Source organism: Aptenodytes patagonicus, chromosome 1, assembly GCF_965638725.1.
Source record: "Aptenodytes patagonicus chromosome 1, bAptPat1.pri.cur, whole genome shotgun sequence".
Lineage (NCBI taxonomy): Eukaryota > Metazoa > Chordata > Aves > Sphenisciformes > Spheniscidae > Aptenodytes > Aptenodytes patagonicus.
Window position 1 is genome coordinate 21,033,561 of NC_134949.1, and position 20,899 is coordinate 21,054,459.

Genomic DNA, 20,899 nt, shown 5'->3' on the forward strand with positions numbered 1-20,899 from the left:
CTGTTATAGTTTCTAGCTGTGAAACTGAACTTACATTACCTCAACTGACCGGACCTGTAGCAGACTCTCAGATGGAATGTATGCATCACTCTCTGCCAATTCAGAGGTTATTTAATATGGTATGTCTGGAACCAGCCTTTTTGTTGAAATTGTTTTGGCTAAGAAACTATCCAGATGAGTCTACTGCAAAACTATGTGCTTTGACTGGGATTTTCAAAGTCGGTCTGGAATCGCTCCACTCAAAAATAGGCAGTGTTAGAGATTACTTCTTTTGGTGAATATCTCTTAAACCAAAGGTTTTGTTTTGTTCATTTTTATTTTATTTATTTTTATATAGGTTCCGTACAACTCATGTATGCATGCCTTATGATATGCAAAACAACTTTAGCTTTCTTCCTCAATTTTTTCACTGTGTGAAAATTATTCAATAAAACAACAGCAGAGATAGGGTGATAAAGACAGGGAAAAACTGTAATTTAGTCATGTGGATGGGAGCTATCATTTCGCAGTATTCTGTTTAGCCATGCATCATACTATCCAGAAATTGTTAGTTACTATGTTAATGGGAATAGCTGATGTATTGCAGTAAGTGCTGGCATTTTTCTGCTGTGATGGTTTTCTATTCACACTAATGAGCATTTTTCTTTTAAATTGGTTGCACTGTTTAATTCATTGTTATACTTATTTGACACCCCAGAACAAATTCCGCTTTCAATTATACTAGTGTAAATCTAGGATAAGCCATCTGTTGTCATCAGTGTTAGACCTTGATTTGTCCAGTGATTTAAACAAGCCTTTAACCTTAAGCACATTTCCATCACAAGCTGATAGTTAAGGAGACTCTGAAGTGCTGGGTTTTTTTCTTCCTTATGTTGGTGAAAGGAAGAGAGTTTGAGCTTGTGTAGTTAATTCTACCATTTCATAGCTAAGCGTATAGCTGTGCATAGCACAGGCTGTACTAACTGAGACCGAACCATCCTGGAAACCAGCAGTCACGGTAAGTGAAATATTAAGCCCAAGTCAATAGGCATTGCTGAGAAAGCAGAGCTTGTTAACCTGGGCATGACAGCCCCACTGCTCCTGCTGCTATTTTGCTTTTGAAAGGTGACTGAAAAGCTGTGGACTCTGACAGGAAGGCTTTGGTGAATTTAGCTGCGGTGAGCTCAGGTGCAATGTCACCCAGATACTTGCCCCACAGCTGGCACTTAGTGAGACCTGGCACCTGTGGAAGGGGCAGAAGAAACGAGTGTGCCAGCTCCTCCCTCAGCCACTGGAGTTCATAGTCTGTCATATTAATTCGAGCTGCTTTCCTTGGCCAAGAGTTGTCTGGATGGTTTTTCAAGTCCTGCAAGGTAGATTGGATTCAATTTTTCATCTTACTCATCATTAAGTGGTAATGGGCAGTTTCAGGCTTGTAATGAAACTAGGTCAAACAGTAGCCTGCTTGTATGAGCTCCAAATGTCTGGTTCACTAGTTTGGCATATCTTAAATGACAATAGATGGTATTTTGATGTACCTTACAGAGCAGAAAGGATAGATGTATATTAGCTGTGAACAGATTTTTCTTCTAAAATATGCTGGAAATTAATTATGTCCCAAGTCCAGCATTTCACTCTTCAGGCCTTTGGGATGTGGTCAGAAATGCAATTTCAATGTCCAAAATTCAATTTATGTAGTTTAAGTCCTGGCAGCTGTCACTGCACTAACTCTAATCTCCATCTCAGAAAAGATACTTTGAAGTCCAGAATTTAAGTCTATGTGGGAATATAATGCAAAATAGCATAAAATCTTTATCTAGCCACCCCTCCTCACTCATTCATTGTTGCAAGTACTTTGTCCAGCTTATGACACAATAGATAATACACCATGCAACTCTCTTTAGCAAAGCTAATGCAAAAACCCCCAAACCAAAACAGTTCACAGTTCCCCATTTTTGAAATTTTACAGGTCTGCCATGACCACAGATGAAGATAAACTCAGAACTTATGATTTTTAAAGTTTGCAAATGCACATCTTTGTACAAGCTTCATAACAAAGGAAACAGAGAAAGGAAGAAGTTAATGCTAGACACTGAAATACGAGATTACAGGGCACAGTCTTGGGGTTCTCATGTAGTCGTTCCTGCTGAGCCCACAGCAAGTCACGGAGCCGGGCTCTCCCCTTTCTCTTCATGCCTTTTGTTTCTTCTGAGCTTCTGTGGGGCAAAACTGCCTTTTACTCTGTGCTTGTAAGAAGTAGATGTTTTAATAAGGAACTAGATTATAGATCTTAAATTACGATAATGACCCCTGGTTATGATAGGTAACAGCATACTCAGCCAGTAGCAGAGTGTCAAAACCATGTAAGGCTTCACAGAGTGAAAACGAAGGCCTGGAAGAGTAGCAGCAACAGAGGCCAGGATATTTACAAGTTTGCAAGGAATTTGAATGTGTAAATTTTTCAGAAAGTGCTGAATGCCCATCTTCAGGGACCTAGGGTCCTTTTATACAACCCACACTGTGAACCCAAACATACACGACTAAAAATGAAGACTTTTTAACTTTCCTGGACTATATCCCCATCAGACTCAGTCTTGCTCCAGTGCTGTAAGTCTCAGTTTCCCTTCTACTCAGTCTCACCCCTTCAGTAGCTTCAGGGGTAGGGCTAGCCTTCATTTTTGGCTATTCTACAGCCTTGCAGTGAGAACACCCTCCTAAAAATGGGGTCTACGGATTCAAAACTACCATGGGCCAAAAAGAGCCAAAAACGTAGTTTTCCCATATTGTAAATGTTAGTCTATTCTGTTAGGCTATTGTGTGGAAGTCAGCGCATGACCTGTGCATGTCTAATGGATCAGGCTTCTCTAAGGAGTTAGGGTAGATTTAGCTGCCGCGTGCCTTTTATCGGCTTGCACTAGAGTGTAGATGCTTTATCCCCTCAGCCAACGCATCTATGAGTAAGTGATATGCCAGTCCTGAGGAACTTTGTGCACTGAAACGGAGGAACAAATTGATTTTAAGCACCTCCAAAATGGGACTGGAGTGTCAACAGTCTGAGAACTGTGGACCTGGTATGGGGACTTGGGGAGTGAGAATGAAACCTAATCTGAGGGACAGGCAGCTGGTCCCTGGGCTTGGTGTAACAGTTCAAATGAATACCTGCACTAACTCTTCACATTCTTGCTTTTTTGTAAGAAAAAATCAATGTATTATTTTGTTCTACCCTGACCCCACTTATTACTTGAGCTGAGTGAGTAATTCACAGTATATATCTTCCCTGACAAACAGAGCTGCTTTTTCTGCTCTTGGACATGAATCTATGAAACCATCTGCCTGTAGCTATGAATAGATTGCAGTTTCCCCATGTTTATCTGTCTGCAAAAGTGCAATGATGTTCCCCCTCCTGCCCCCAATCTTATTACCTCTATGGATTGATCATGACCTGATCTCCGAACTGTGTTTTCTGGTCACAGAAATCACCAGGGTGGTATATATCAGCCACAGGTACAGAGTGCTCACATGTGTTGTTATTTGCTATTGTTTAACCATATTTTTATTTTGATGGATGTTCTTAAGATTTATGATGAGCAAGTTTACACATTTCTAATCTATTCAATATAATAAGAGCTTGGGGAAGATACAAAAACAGGTGCAGCATAAAATAAAACTGAAAAAGGGTTGTTAATAGAATAAGCAGTTTTCTGAGTCATTTCTTGACCCCAAGCTGACACGGAAATTGAAGTAAAATATGTTAAAAACCTTGCAAATATTACTTTGAAATTAAATTTCTGCTATCCTTTATTGTAGTAACATTCTGTGACAAGCAAGTACAGCAGTGGCAGCATGCAGGTTGAAGGAACCATAACAGATATAAATATATTAAAAAACCCACAAGTATTTTTGGAAGGATTTAGGTTTCATTTGGGATGTATTTTGCTATAGTCATTACAGCCTTTTTTATGCTTGATTAATCATTGCTAATTTGTGAACTGGCTAAGACAAGGGTTACTTCTCACTGCAAGAATGTGAGTCATTTTGGTGGATCCAAGGCACGTCACTCTCTGTCTGCTGTAAAATTATATTTTTCTGTATTTCTAGAAGTCTGTTGTCTAATTCAGCCCTACAGCTGGATCAACAAAACAGCACTGAGTGAATCATTTGCTGTCATCCCTGTAAGCAAGGTTCTTGCAGTAACTCTGAGTCAGGTCTAGAACTAATGCCAAATTTAAAATATGGCCCCATCTAAACTATTTTTTTACAAGTGAATATGAGAGGTCTGTAATTATCTTAAAGATATATTTTTATCTTCTGAAACAAATCTGGAAAAAGAGATAAGAGAGAACTGATACTGCACTGAAACCATGTGAGCTTCAAACAGAAAGGCTGATAATAACAAATATATATTACAAACTTTTACATCCTTAACATGCTGGACACCTCATGATATAATGACTGCCTTTAGTTCACTAACCTCAATGGCAGTTTAAAGCATTTGGTATAGCAGGAGGTAATAATCATTTTACGGGTTGGAACTTACCAGTGTGGCAGCTTATGTAAAAAACTGTCATGTTAACCATGGCATCTTGGGTTTCACATTGAATCTTACTACATATTCAGGCTACTTAAGCCCACCAAACCCTGTCTCTCAAGAGGTGGATTAAGGTATTCAGAAGTGGCTATTTAATTTCTCAGATTTACATTTGGCACTTAAGTATGCATATGAGTCCTGATTTTCTATTTAATTCAGCTGGATGTACAGTTATTTTCTGTTAAAATTATTGCTCCTTTTTTATGAAACCTCTGAAAAATGAAAATTATTTTGATAAAAATTTCAGTAATGGTTGTTTTCACTACTGAGATGCTTGAAAACATTTCTATTCTTTTCTGTATTTCTTTATTTTAATTTGGAGCTTTGTTAGTTATAAATAGCCACAAGCTATAAGATGTTTTCTGATTAGCTGACCGAGCAAAATATGGTCAGGAACTGTAGTAGAAATGGTTTTGATTTATATTCCTCCGGGATTATGCCAGCACACTGTGATCACCTCTGAATTGATGAAGGGGAGGTAATCTACCTGCAACCCTGTGGACTGCAGCAAAAATAGGGAGAGCAGCTTGTCATCTTCTACCTACTGGCTGTCTGAGCATATTTCTGATCCATTCTTATGACAGTTATCACATCACCCTACACTGTAGTGCTGTACCTTTTTTCCTGTATAGGAAAAATAGCATGGGGTCCAAATAGTGATACAGTCTAGACAGATTTACTGCATGACTTATTTTGAACAGCTGAATTGTCTATATTCTTTGCTAATATTAAGGTACAATTTCGTTAGTCAGGTTGGCTGGTTTCAGTACTTGTTTGGTTTTTTTCCTATGTCTGCCTATGGGGAATCTGGCTTGCAATATGCTTTCACTTCTCCTGTGTCTATGACAGTGTTAAGATTTGCACAGGTCCTTCATTTATGCTTCTAAATTTTGATTGCCTTATATTAGTGCCATGTCAGTAAAGACTCCTCTGTCCTCATATCAGCATAAAGTTGGCCCAATGCAGTGGAAAGTCTGTCCCAAAGCACACAAATTCTAAGAATCAGTCATTTTTCAGTATTTGAGTCATTCCTGAATCAGGATCATAACACCTTAATCTTAAGTGAGATGCCTTGACTCTACAGAGATGACTCTGAGAATAATAACTCATGTACCAGCAGTCCCCATCCCCTTTAGCAGGATTTAACACAGGTTTCATACACCAAGATTACAGAGCTATGTGTATGTATAACAAGCTTGTTGTATTTTATTGTATGTTTATGTACCCAATTCCTACTTGATATCAAGTCAAGGAGAGCCTTTTCTGACCTTGAAACTTGAAGTGATGAGATCCAATACTATAGCAGCTCAGAAGTGGTTAAAAAAAACACCAGCTACTCTAGCAGATGTAATTAAGGAGTCAATTACCAAATAGCAGTGTAAAACACTGAAGCCAAGACACTTCTGGAAAAGTAGACTTAAGAGTAGAGTGGGAAAAGCTTCACAGGGAGATGAAAACTTTATAGCTAAAAAAGGGATTCTACATAAAGAGCAGCCCAAAGATGCAGGTAGGTAGGATTTCTACAGCTGCCTAATTCAGGGTCTCTCAGGTAGGAGCGGAGGAAATTTTGGGCCTGAATGTCTGGATGTAAATACCCTCTATACTTTCATTTTGTTTTAAATCTTTGTGACAGGAAACAGCCAAATGGGCTGTAAAGAAGGGACATGAGGTGACAATTTCTAAACTAGCTGGGCTTGAGTTTGACTCATTTTCTGAGCTGAGATGCTTGATTGCCTGTTCATAAGACAGTTTAGCACCTAAGCTTCCCTGCTTGGGGATTTAATGGCTAGTACCTGTCAGCAGAGGAATCCTCCTTTCTTTTCTCACCTAAACATCTACCATAAATATGGTGAATTATAACTGTGTAGGAACCGACACACTTTCCCCGGAAGGATCTAATCATTTTTCAGACTTCAACAAACATAACAATTCATTTGTACCTTTCTTTTTCACAGAAGGTTGAAGGCTAATATATATACAGACTATGAAATGACAGCCTAATTCTGCTGTGGTATTAAAGGTGCATATCCAGCAAATGAAACTAAATTATCACAGGCTTTGTTTCTTAATTATTTATCTATACAGGCCCTGAGGGAACCTTTGGAGAGGAAAACTGCTGCTGGTGAGAAATTTTTAGCCAGAGAAAGTGGTGTCATTGCTTAGAGGTGTAGACACCTAGTCATGGTTAAGAGTTCATGTGAGTTCAGGGATATTTATTTATTTATTTATTAAGAGTAGGATTAACTAAATGTCTGGCATAAGAGGTGATCATCCTGTGAGACTAGCCCATTGATTGACATTCAGTACAAACATTTCAGAGTGTAAAACCAAAAAGTTACTCTAACTTTGCAGGAAATTCTTGGGGGAAACATGTTCAGAAAGAGAGCCTTGTGTTGTGCTTGGGAAGGCCCCGTAGTAACACAGGAGTGGAAAGCCCTGAGGTGCCAGATGAACCGTAGCTGTTTGATACAGGACTTACCAACACAGGGGACAGGAATCTAAGTCTCCTCCCCTGCAACCCTTCAACAACCCAAGTATGCAAATGGAAGAAAATTACATTAAATTATTGTAACTGAAAGGTAAACAGTAAAAAGGAGAACTCCATCTGATTAGCACATGAAGATGTCCCATTAGGTACTCTACTAGACTTAGACCACAATAATACCGTATGAAAGAGCAATGGGGACAAAAGCTTATACCAGGTATACTCATAAATGGATAAACCGCTGACCAACATTTTGTCAAATGCCCCAGTTAGAGTGGGTTGTGTGCAAGTTTATTCTAATTTTGCAAAAGCAGTGCCTTGAGGAATGGAACTTACATTTATGTGAGGAGGTACCTGTAAATGTTAACAGATAAAAGAACCATTCCACATGTTGTTAGAGTGTGGAAAAACTTTACTTTAAATGCTCCCCTAACTTTTGGTAAGCAAAGAATGTGATAAACCAAATTAAATAGAAGCATCAAAGAGCTTTCCTTTGGGCTTCTAGTAGAACTAAAAAGGATGGCTTTAAAGAGCTTGTGTCAAGAAGCTCCCTCACAATAATCGCTTCTATATGAATAGCACCTTTAAGTGAAATATATTTAGTTAATTAGGTAAAAAAAATAATAAAAAAATTATAATCGATAATGTGAACAAGGTTAGGTCAATGGTAGGAACTCCTAAAGAATGATCCTTTAAGCTTCCTAATCCCTTCTTCTTGAGAAGTTGTCAATATGAGCATCACAGTAAAGATATTTTGGCAATGTAATCTTCAGCTGACACTAAGAAAAATATCCTTACCAAGTTTAATGGATCATCACTTTACAAGTTTGAGAAGTGATGAAAAGTTTGAGTTACTTGAATGGCATTTTTACAAAATTTCAGTTGTAATAGCAAATATCCGAGAAGACTACAAGGTAAGGTTGGAGTTGTTTTGCACATCTAGATGAGACAATTATTTTCTACTTATGTTTTAACACTGAAACCACAAACAGCTAAGCTAAGTTTGATATTTTTAAACTTTCTTTTGAGTTTTAGCTATTTTTCATTCACCTTATGTTCTTATACCTGTTTGCTTAAGCAAACTTTTAATACTTGTTTAATTAAGCTTTCATTCAGTTTAATTTTCTGTTTTCTGGAAATCTCATGGTCTCTATCTGGATGACATACTTAAATAAGGACATCAAAGAAAAAATTGAAAATGGTATATCCCTGTGATGTAGGTGGAAATGTTGAGGTTTAGCATAGCACCCCATGTTTGAATAACAGAGTGGCTGGGGGATTATTTAGCACATAGTTCTAATGGACTTTAATTAGTTCATGTGTAATTTATGTGCTTACATAACTTCCTTGAAAGAGATATTTCCTGAATTGGCAACCAAGGAACAACTGAATGAGACAGGAGACAAATAAATAGATATTTGGAAACAAACTCTTATACGCCTATGACAGAAATAAACTGCCAAAATACTGAATTAGTCACTGAGGAAGAAGAATAAAGCAAGATGGAAAATAAATTATCTTTTTGTGGCAGTTTTTTTCTCCACATATTCTGATGACAATTTAAAGCCAATGACAGATGCAATTCTAATTTTTCTCATGTTGTGGGTGAAAAGACTCAAATACCTCACTTCTAAAACCTATACTCTTGTCTCAGCCTCTCGAGGGATTATGAACAGGGGAGTGAGGAAAGTTTTGGGAAGGGTGCTTAAGGTTTACGAGGATATTTAAGAGATGTTAATAGGTATCTTCTACCTCATGCAGAGGATGCAAACTTGTGGAATTGTGTTACTGAAGTTAAAATATTTTCTTCACATAGAAATGAAACTTAGAAGCATTGTGAAATACAGTAATAAAGTAAAAATGTCTTTTCATCATTTACTTAGGTTTAGATCAGTTACAAGCTTGCATTTTTAAGGGGTTTTCTCATAAGAGATCACATCCTGATTGAATTCTAAGAAGAGAAAGAAAAAGCCCAGTTAGACTACCAGAAGATCCAAAATTAATCTCTAACAAAGCAAGTAGTTCACCAAAGTCCAATCTGTACATCGGTTTATTTTCAACTTAGAGTTCAAAAGAAATAGCAGCTCTGTGGTTAAGCAATGATTGAAGAGGTTAGTAACAGATCAAAGCAAAGGATAGGAGAGAGATGGGTGAGCATCTGGGAGGGGAAATGGATAACATTTTCCTAGGTCTGGTCTGAGAAAAAATGAGAGTGTGGGGGAGAGAAGGGGGAGGAAAAATAAGATCAGACTTCTCAGGAGAAATACTTTTGCTCAGAATGAATGGTGAAAATTTCCAGAGAAAAACTTGAAAGATGGTACCGCTGGACTTTAATCCTTCAAAATGCTTTCTGTAACTAATTCCTCATTTGAAAGCTGTTACTTTGTTTCAAAATACATTACACAATTAAAATGACCCAAAACTCCAAAACTACAAGCCAGATTTATTCTTTCTCCTTAGTGCTCTGCTGTGTTGCACTATATTACAAAGGGATTTTTTTTGCTCCTTTTTTTTCCCACCCTGAGATTTTTCCTCTGGAAATGAAAGCTTCTTCTGTATTAGCCTTATAACATTAGGTCTTTATTAGCATAACATTCCTATGACTTAGGGATATATATTTCCCTTTTTTGTTAACAGTTGAAAATATTTTTGCTCCCATTTTCAACATTTTAAAGTCAGAAGGCAAAATATTCCTTGTAGTTTATGATATAAATGGATCTACAGTCATATAGCATTATTCATTATTAAACAACTTGTGCAAAGTAAATTTCTTAAAATAGTGAAGTTTAATTTCAATAGGCAACTAATTCCCATATGTATCCCAAGTCTTTGCAAAACATCTTTGGTTTTGGGATTAGGGAATATATACATTTTTTTCTACTATAGTAAACACCTCTGAAATATTAGAGTCTTAGCCTAATTCCGTCCTTCTGTTTTTCCTAGTGGACTTTTATTTACATCCCCAGTTCCTTCTGTTGATGGTGCTCCTGACCTGCACATGGTAATCACGTGCAACTTTCTTTGGAAGAAATTTGTCATCTCTGCTGTGTCTGCCAGTAGGACTGTTTGTGGTTTCACAGGTGGAAAATATTAAGTGTCTCAAACTATTTACCTGTATATTACAGATCAGAATCCGACTTAAAGGTAATATTACATGTGTGACTCCCAAAATGTGAAAAAAAATATTGTGTTTATCCTGTCAGCAGGATACAGGCTCTTTATAAAGGCAAATTCTGTGGGTGGAAGAGGGAATATGTTATAGATGCATAATTAATGAGAAGTAAGCATGTTCCTCCTTATGGTCCAGAGGAACTTCTCAGGCTATTTGATAGGGGTAATGGACAAGATGCCCACTGTTTTTGTAGGAATATTGTACCTGGGCATTTTTAGGGAATGAAGTACTTTTTTCTAGGATGAGAGCTCTAATCACTGAGACACCAAATAAAGTATAGCTTCTCCTTTGGGTTAGTTTGGAAAAAAAAACCCATATCTTCTATTGCATTTCATACAGAGCCCAATTCCATGGTTATGACTTAGGTCTTGGGAGATAATTGCTCAGTCTAAGCATATGCCCCCAGGGTTGGCAGCAGTTGAGCAGTGGGTTTTGAAGGTCACAGTTTTGGACTTGGGCAGAGTTTAAGTACTAATTTGTGGGATTTGGAAGCTTTCCCAAGATCAGAAGCTGTGGTGTAGCAAAGAATGAAATCCAGTTGTCTCGTGTTGCAACCCATAAACACTGGGCTCTAGAAAAAAAACTATGAAATAATTTGGATGTTAAATCACTGTCTTAATGGAACAAAAAGGTTAAGAGGTGGGTTTTTAGGTATTTAAGGATCTAGTCACCAAGTTTTTCTTTTTATATACTGATAAGATAGATGATATTTGGACTGTAAATATTTTAAGCTGTTGAGGAAACTACTATGAGGGGGAGGGTTGCTACAGTCTCTGTGACAGGCCTTTCAATGACCTTTCATGGTTATAATTTAAAATTACATTTTGTAACTAAACAGATGAGGGAAAGGAATTCAGAAGAACAATTTCTTAAAGCCAGATTTGTGGTAAAGAGTGACGAGAGTAATTACGTTTTTAGAATTCTGTTTCTGCCACTTTGCTAAGATGACAAAAAGCAAGAATTTATTAGGTTTGGGAAGGTGGAAAAAATTATACTGAATGGATATTTGCAAAAAATTCTGCTCAGTGAAAAGAAAGAGCTAGAGCAGGTGGTCTCTCTGACTTAGATACCCTAAGTCCTCATTCAAGTATATTGTTACTGCAGAACAAACACAAATCCTACTGTGTTGCTATTTAGCCATGACATTCATCAAGGTTAAAAATGTGTATATTAGACATTACTTAAAAAATACTTGTCGGGAAGGAAGACATGGCTTAAAAATATATGTAAATGTACATCTCAAGGGCTGCAGTGACTGCCTTTCTTTTGATTTCAGGCTCAGATTCACTTTTCTTGGTAAATCAGTCTACATTTAAATTAATGTAAGTAAGAGAAAAGACACTTATATTGACTTCAATAAGGGGAAAGATAGATTGTTAGATTTTTGGTAACAGGCAGTTATTCAGCAAGGCAGTTATACATGTGTGGATTGGAGCCATACTATTGTAAACTCTTTTCTAGAATACCTTTTATTATCTGTAAGGCTGTATAATCAGGCAGCTTGTCAGTCTTTCTGAAGGAGAGAATAATTGAGTCTTCAGAAGTCACATAGAGGAGACATTACATTTTGATTAAGAACAAACCCTCACTTTTCCCCAGTGAAGGATCTTCACATGTGAAAATGTTCAACTAACCTAAAAACATATTCCACAGCTAAAGCAAAATTGAAGAACCTAAATAATCAAGCAACAAAAGATTTGAAGTGTGCCTGATACTGAATGAGGGAGCAAGACTACAGCTGTATTTAACAAAGTCTAGTTTAATGACAGCTAGGGGAAGAGCAGATTATTATACCTCCTTTTCCCTGTTTCTTCTATATAATGGTTAGCCCTGTGATGATTTGATATTTCTAAAACAAATTCCTCATTCTGATAAGCACTGGAAAAGATATTTCTAATGTGAACTGGCTGGAATTTCAGTTTATCTGGAAGAACAAAGGGTTAACAAAATCTTCTCTCCCCTTCAAGTGCTAAAAGCCAAGAGTTTTCACTGCTGTCATTTGTAAGAAGAGCCTGACTGAATTTACTTCTCTCCCCTTCAAGTGCTAAAAGCCAAGAGTTTTCACTGCTTTCATTTGTAAGAAGAGCCTGATTGAATTTACTTCTGTTTCACTTTTAAAACTTCCTGGCTTTTCATTCACAAATCACACGTTTGTCTTCTCCCGGAAAAGCTTTGCTTTTGTTTTTGTGACCTACATTTGTAGGGCTCCTAATTAGCAGGCAGCACTGGGATCTGCTGTCCCTCAATAGATCTGCTGCTTTGAGATCTTAAGCTAAACAGAAAACACGTTGCTGAAATCTGAATGAAAGTAACTACCTACTACTGCTTGGCACATTTACGTGCACCATGTAAAAAAAAAATGCATCATAACTGCAGATTTTCCCATATATTACATTCATGTCCTAGTTTGGCAGCTATTGAAGTTAATATGAGAAGGATCAAGCATAGAGGTGAGGTGAGGTAAGTTTTCATTGTCCTTAAAATAAAAATTTACCAGCATTATGTCCATCAAAACATTCTTCCCTGCATTAGTGTTTGCAATCACTTCCTCAATTTTCTCTTTTTTTCCAAAAATCTTTCCTTAGCCTCTGTAGATAAGCTGCTCATTATTCTTACCTTAGTGTTCAAATTATCATTCTGGCTTATGAGAAAGTGGCACAACATCCTACTTAAGCAGCATTAGACCACACAAGAACCAAGTCTTCTCTGTTCCAGTTGTCAAAGTAAATAGGGGTTTGGCTGGAGTTGGAATGCAGCATTTGACTCTGCTTTTTTATTAAAAAACATGTTACGTACTGTGGTGAATTGATATGAACTGCTGCATTCAAGCACATCAAACAACCAACTCCTCCCATCACAGGATCTTGTTACTTGCTCGATGACATTTTTAGACTCCTGCTATGCCTATCCTCAACAGTGCCATGTTAGTAGCTGGTCAGCCTAATGCTTTGTCCCACAGAATAAGTAATGTAATTACCATTAGAACAAAGTAAGTTTCATTTTCTTGGGATTTGCCTCCTGCTTGGCTGCATACTCTGAGTTTGCTATGCTTAAAGGCACTCTTTTTCTCTTACAAATTTGCTCATGATGAAGCCTTTTCCTAAATCTCACCACCTGCAACATTTCTAAAAATTTACAGGAACTTCAGCTCTGTGGCCACTGTTCCTCAAAATCAAACTAAACTGAAATTAGCCAATATGCTCAAAAGCTGTTGGGAGACACAGATAGTGACTGAGTGACTGCTTTTACCCTAGAAATACATATAAAGTTGTCATGGTTTAACATCAGCCGGCAACTGAGTGCCACACAGCCGCTCGCTCACTCCCCCCACCGCGGTGGGGTGGGGGAGAGAATCGGAAGAGTAAAAGTGAGAAAATTCATGGGTTGAGATAAGAACAGTTTAATAATTGAAATATAATAATAATAACAATACAGGAATATACAAAGCAAGTGATGCACAATGCAATTGCTCACCACCCACCGACTGATGCCCAGACAGTCCCTGAGCAGCGGCCCCCCCAGCCAACTCTCCCCAGTTTATATACTGAGCATGACGTCACATGGTATGGAATACCCCTTTGGCCAGTTTGGGTCAGCTGTCCTGGCTGTGCCCCCTCCCAGCTTCTTGTGCACCTCCAGCCTTCTCAGTCAGTAGAGCATGGGAAACTGGAAAGTCCTTGACTAGTGTAAGCACTGCTTAGCAACAACTAAAACATCAGTGTGTTATCAACATTGTTCTCATGCTAAATCCAAAACACAGCACTGTACCAGCTACTAGGAAGGAAATTAACTCTATCCCAGCTGAAACCAGGACAAATGTATCCCACAGTAATGTCTGTGCAATGTAAACCAGATACTTCAGGCTAGAACCACAAGGGCAGGAGACAGGTATGGAGACACCTAACTTCTAAGTAATCTTCCATCTAGAATATGAGATGTTCAGTCTTTCCCTGTTCCAGGATTAGCTAATAGTAGGACAGAAAATTTGTTCTAGTAGCAAGACTGGCTTGTTTCTAGAAACCATTTTCTTTGGGGTTTTTCTACTCTACCCATATTCTATCATCTGGCACAAGAGTGGAAGGAATGTGCTGTATGTCAGGTAGCCATTTGGCAGATATGCCATTGTGCTTGCGTTTTCTGGGAAGCTGTAGGAGTCATTGCATATGTGTTTTAAATACAGAACTTTTTGCAACTACCAGATCCACTGTACGTATGCAAAAGTACTCTTGTGTCTATCTGGTGACTCCTGATTTTCTTGCAACAGGAGTTGCAAGAGTCACTCTGCATCTGAACAGTAAATCTGGCATACCTACAGGCTGTGTGGCATATTGCACAGGGTCAGAAACAGAGAAGCAGCTGCATACAGCCCTCTACCAAGACTGTGCGAAGAGGGCTGTTTGCAGCCTGGATGCATGTACATATGCAGTGACTCACCCAGTCAAAAAAGTTGCACAGTGGAGACTGAGAGGAATTGATGCACATTCTGAGGAGCCTCTACAGTGCCAGGAGAGACTTTGCCTAGTTATCACTCCCAGGGGCAAAAGGAGGAAATGTTCCTCTTTTATTCAGTAGTCAGATGGTTTCAAGAAGGGGAGATGAAGTTCCATCTTTATGTAAATGGATATTTAAGTGTCTTTGATAATGCAGTAAAATTTCACTAGCAGAAAATTAAGTCCATTCTCTTAAGAAGCACTTTTCTTATTCAGATAGACAGATTAGTACGTGAATAAAAGCCTCCCATTCTGTCCTGGTTTCTAACTCTGGGGCTGTTGGCTATAACAGGATGATTAGACAAATATTGGCTTCTCCTGCCTTGCATTCTTCAGTATATTAGATGTGCTCCTCCTCACATAGGAAAAGCATCCCCTAGCTTGGCTATGGTTCAATTGGTTGCTCAGAGCTTTCAGACTTTAGACTTTTTGGTGCCCACTTTCTGGCAGAAACACAGGGCATGCTTATAAATCACAGTGGAGTTAAAGGTCTCCAAACTGATGTGTCTGTATAGTGCAGTGTAGTGCCAGGCAGAAATATGAAACCGAAGCTCAGAGCAACAGCGTAGTGTTGCAGTGGCACTGCAGTCATACTAGTACACCCTTCTAGAAGGAAAGGCTGACTGGCTCGGACCCAGCAATGCTAAAGCCAGTAAACTGCTTTGGTTTCTTTAAGAAACTCAAACACCACCAGCTCGGGCCTTTTCTGTGCCATACTTGATTTATGTAGGCACGCGCTTTATTTGCAATTTTACATTCATTAAGGGCCCTTGGACTTTACTGATATTCTTCACAAGGCATTTTGCCAGTGCCAGGAAGGTTTTTTAGCAAATGCTGGCTACTGAAAGAGAGTTCTTCCTCTCGAACCTTGCTTGTTCTGTCTGCTCCTGCGAGCATCTGTACAATGCACATCTTGGGTGAGATTTTGTCTCTGTGTCTGCAGAGCATTTAAGATCTCGCCATAGTCAATGAGACCTAGTCAGCGGAGTATAGGGAGATATTCAGCTGGTCAGCCATAGGTGTTTGTTTTAGGTGAGCTGATTTTGCTCTCCATGTAGGATTTTTAATATGTCAACCTGCAAGTTACCTCCTTGTGCCAATCCATTCTCTCAGAGATTAAGTGATAGGTGTCACAGGAGCAATCCAGATCTGCTGTTACAAGAATTTCCACTGCACAGGAATGATGACTTGATGTTAGCTGTTTACCCTGAAATTGTCCTTTACCCTGAAATCACCTTTCATTCAACCCACATTATGGCAAGAACAAGCAATAGTTATCTGTGAAATCTGAAATAGCAGTTGCAAAGGTTTAGAAAACCTGATGTGTGACAGAAATAAAATGGTCCTTACTGAACTCTTTCCTTCTATGTGTCCAGCAGATAGATTATGGATGCTCCAATTACCAGACCCCATTTTAGGGTCTTTTGTACGTGAATGCTACCTTCTATTTTCCATCTTCTGCAGATTCACCTATAGATTTAAGTCAAATCCCCTCTTTTTCTCTCCTGTGAAATGTTATTGCTCTTTTTTTATAGGAGGCAAATATAAGCTTTTTTTTCCCCTTCTGTTTATTGACAATTACCACCTCTTTAGAAATCATAATGTCTCAGTGGAAAACCTAACATCCCGGTATCCACTCCCATATAAGCCAGGGGGTTTGAAGCTCTTTACTTCCTTCTTCACTTCCCTCCTCCAAGAACATCAAGCAATTCTCATGTGGCTTTTCCAAACCCTGAATGTTATTTTGACAACCACACAAAATCTAATGCATAATGGAGTTCTTGGCATGAAGTCTATCAGTGATTCTTGACTGAGATTAGAGAAAACAGGAAACAGCCACTCTGGAGTAATAAGAGACTTGGCATGGCTCAACTCCCACCTTACCCTCCATAGATACCATGGCAGTTTCTTAGATGTTAGCTGCAGACTTTAAGCCCTGGGGGCCTCTAAGTGCCTCCCGGAGGAGGCAGCTGTGCAGCTGCGTTCGCTGCCTGCAATGGGACTGGGTGCCCAAGCGCATTCAACAAGTTCTGTTCTTTTGCATTAGAGTGAATTATGTTGGGTGAGAGAAACTGGGGGTGCTGCTGAAGTGCACGCATCGCCTACTTTAGTTCATAGTAAAGATAATGATTCTTTCCTCCCACCTTTTTTATGCCATAGTGCACACAACTGATCACCATGCAGTAAAAAAATGCACCTTTTAAAACTCTGAAAATAAAGTTGCTCTATTTCTGTCATCAAGACACTAGTAGACACATATATTTGCACACTTGAATGCAATGTTAACTGCAATAACAAGTGGGCAAGTGAAGCTAAATTGTTTAAAAGACTCCCAAACTCAGCAATTTTCAGCTAGGTTGGAACCTGCAGCTTGATTTCTCCTGTTCCACATAAGCTCCTGAGTCAGGAGATAGTCTTTGTACGCAACTGCACTCAGACAGTCCCTTTCCTAAATCACCTTCTGGGAACAATCAAATTCAGCAAATGGTCCTGTTCCCTTCTGTCCCCTGGTTCATCTCACAGCATCTCCCTGGCAGTGAACAGCAACTCTTCTACAACACTGACTGAATAATCAGAGAAAAATATCTCTATTTTCTTTGCTCTTGTTTAAATAAAAAACACTTTTCATGCATTTGGAGGTAATTCTATTTCCCATTTGCAGAAATCTTGTTGATAACCTTTACTCAAGAGGTTTTCCATAAACCTAGCCACATGGAGAGCTTAACTGCAGGACAAGAGGCAACATGTGTAAGACATATTAGTATCGAGAAACCTACAATGTCTACTGAAACATACATGTTAATAAACATATCAAGGGTTTCTTCTTGTGGATTTTTTTTGAGGTGAAAGAATTCTGAGTTGTTCAGATAACCTAAAATTAAAACCTGCAATTGCTTCATACATATAGCAGTGATAAAGTGCACGGTAGAACTATCCTGACAGAAGTAGCAAGTGTATTGTTTTTTAAATAGATAGATATATTATATATAATATATATAATATATATATATTAGATAGATAATCTATAATTAGATAATAGATAGATATATTATATATAATATATTAGATTAAATAGTAAAGAACCTGAGTCCAGCTTGGGGTTAGCAAAAGCAGTCTTCAAGTTCTTTACCTGAGTTTCATTTTACAGTTATGTGACTCAGAATACACAGAAATGTATCTCTGACTTGAATGTTCTATTTTGTTTTTTTATTTTTTATATCTATGTTTGTTGATCATTTTATCAGCAAGATTCTTCATCAGCTTTTAAAACATAAAGCGCATACAGATTTCTTATGCTGAAATTTCATGTTGAAAGAATACTGATTTCTCCTTACACCATGACAAATGAAGGCTGGTTTTGATAAAAGGGATAGATCTGCACTGTTGCTAAGTCCCTCGCTTTCATCATGGATATCACATTTGATTAGCTATACCTTCTGGAGCCATTTTACTGCACAAAGATCCTTGCTCTCTTCGTATTTTAAAATTTAATTTCTAGCCCTCCTAATTTTGGCAAAGACTGTCTCAAAGATTTTTAATGAAAGGTTCTAAGTTGAGTGAAGTTTCTGGAAGACAGAGGGACTAGGAAGGCATTGCTTGAGAAGGTACAAGGGGCAGGAAGGAAGAAACAAGTGGAGAGTTATAAGGTTTGCTGACTTGCCTTCTTAGGTCCAGCTAGTATGGTCTCCATGCTGTGAGCTCCATACTTGACAGCTAATGGGGTTGTGTATGTTCATGTTCTGCTTTGCTTAATTCACATTAAATGATGAAAACTTCCATGCATTTAGTAGAGAAGGCTCATAAACCTGGGTGTTTTACATTCCAGGTCAGCTCATATTTCATCTAAAATGTATATTTTTACACAATTAGACTTTAATGAGTGAATTAAAAATAACATTTGGGTGGTTTTGGTTTATTCAGCTTCTTCTAGTACTGAATGAAATTTATTTTTGAAATGTAAATGGAAATGGAATTGCCCTCTATGGTTTATCTTTTTATGTAAGGAGGCCTCCCTATGGTTTTTTTTGAGAGTTTAGTATTGTTAAAAATATAAAATTGCTATTTAGACTGTGTAAGTAGTCTGACTGGAAAGAGAACCAAAAAAGACAGATTTGGCCTTTGCCTCCTCTTGAATACTTGTTGTCTTACCAGAAGACTGACTCTGACAGTAAGTCTTCTGTGTATGAAGCTAAGGTGACCAACACCCTGCCGTACAGCAGATCTGGGCTGCCAGAGTAATGAAATGCATGTACAAACCACCATCAAACCACTGGAGGGTATCTATCGTGTGACCTGGAGCAGCTGCGTCCTGGTGATGGGGTGTGTGTCTCACTGCTCTGACAACAGACCTTTTGCTGTGTGGCCTGAATCCCTCATGTGGTCTTGGCTGCAGGAGCCAGGCTTAAACGGATTTATGGTGACAACCATTTTGATGATGTGTGATGTCTTCTAAGCATGGCGAGGCAGAGGCTGAGGTGTCAAGCCCTGGAATACCTGTATGAAAGGGTTATGTGACCTACCACGGCCAAAAGTCTAGGCTCTAATGTACAAGGTCTTCCAGGGTTAAGTCTATGATGAAATACATACCTCACAAGGAAGTTTTGCCAAAATATATGAAGCACTGTGTTTTCAAGCTGTCATATTAATTCTTTTCTTCTATAAGGAGGTTTTATTGTTTAATTTTTGTGTATGGGACCAGATGCTTATCTGATGGTTATATGATCTGGTCTGATTGACACCAGCTGTGAATCTGATCTGTAGTTTGTTCTGGAGCTGCACTGAGAAAGTCAGCTGGGTTTTGGTCTCCTTATCCCCTTATGTGCAGTCTTTGTTTCTACAGTGTTTTGGTTTTGTAAGAGAATGAGAAGGTTTCACTACCTAACAAAGAAAGCTTTGATTGGGGCCTGGCTAACAGAGTCCAAAATTAATGTTCTTGACAATGATGCTTTGTTCTCTGAATCTTTTATTTTTTCAGATGGAAGAAAGTTAAATATAACCTGGATGGGGCTATTCTAAAGAAGTACATGCCAACATTTGATTAACTACATTTTTTGCTTGGTTTTCTGTGGAACATGATTTATGCAATCCCTATCTCTGAAAGTCTGCGCCCAGGCTCTTGGCTAATTTCAACCCAGTTTGATAGGGGTGTCCTGGTTTCGGCTGGGATAGAGTTAATTTTCTTCCTAGTAGCTGGTATAGTGCTGTGTTTTGGTTTTAACCTGACAATAATGTGATAACACACTGATGTTTTAGTTGTTGCTAAGCAGTGCTTACACTAAGTCAAAGACTTTTCAACTTCCCATATTCTGCTAGTGAGGAGGTGCACAAGAGCTGGGAGGAAGCATAGCCAGGACAGCTGACCCAAACTGGCCAAAAGGATATTCCATACCATGTGACTTCATGCTCAGTATATAAGCTGGGGGGAGTTGGCTGGGGGGCGGCGATTGCCGCTTGGGGACTGACTGGGTGTCGGTCGGCAGGTGGTGCGCAGTTCCATCACTTGATTTTCCTGGATTTTGTTTCTCTCTCTCTGTTGTTGTTTTCCTTTTCATTACTATTATTATTATTATTATATTTTATTTCAATTATTAAACTATTCTTGTCTCAACCCACGAGTTTTCTTACTTTTGCTCTTCCAATTCTCTCCCCCATCCCACTGGGGGGGGAGAGTGTGCGAGCAGCTGTGTGGTTCTTGGTTGCCGATTGGAATTAAACCATGATGAGAGGAAAAACATTTAGACATAACTACCTTTTTATAAGTTTTGTTCAAATAGGCACTTGTGTAAAGGAAATGGGTCCTAAAAATATTTGGAGTAAACATAAGATCACAGAATAGTTCAGGCTGGACCAGACCTCATGAAGTCAACTGGTCTAAACCCCTGCTCAGAACAGGTCTAAACATACCAATTTGTCTAGTTGAGCCTTGAACACATCTGAAGATGGAGGTGCCATAATGTCTCTGCGTGTTCTATTCCTGTATTTTACCATCCCAATGGTTAAAAAAAAAATCCTAATATGCAATTGAAATTTCCAGTGCTCCAACCTGTTCCTTTACCTCTTGTCCCATTGCTGTGTACCTCTGAGAAGAGTCTGGCTCTGTCTTCTCTGTATCATCTGACCAGATAGTTGTACAAAACTGCAGTGTGAATTCAGACTTTTTCTCATATACAATTCAGTGTTAGTAT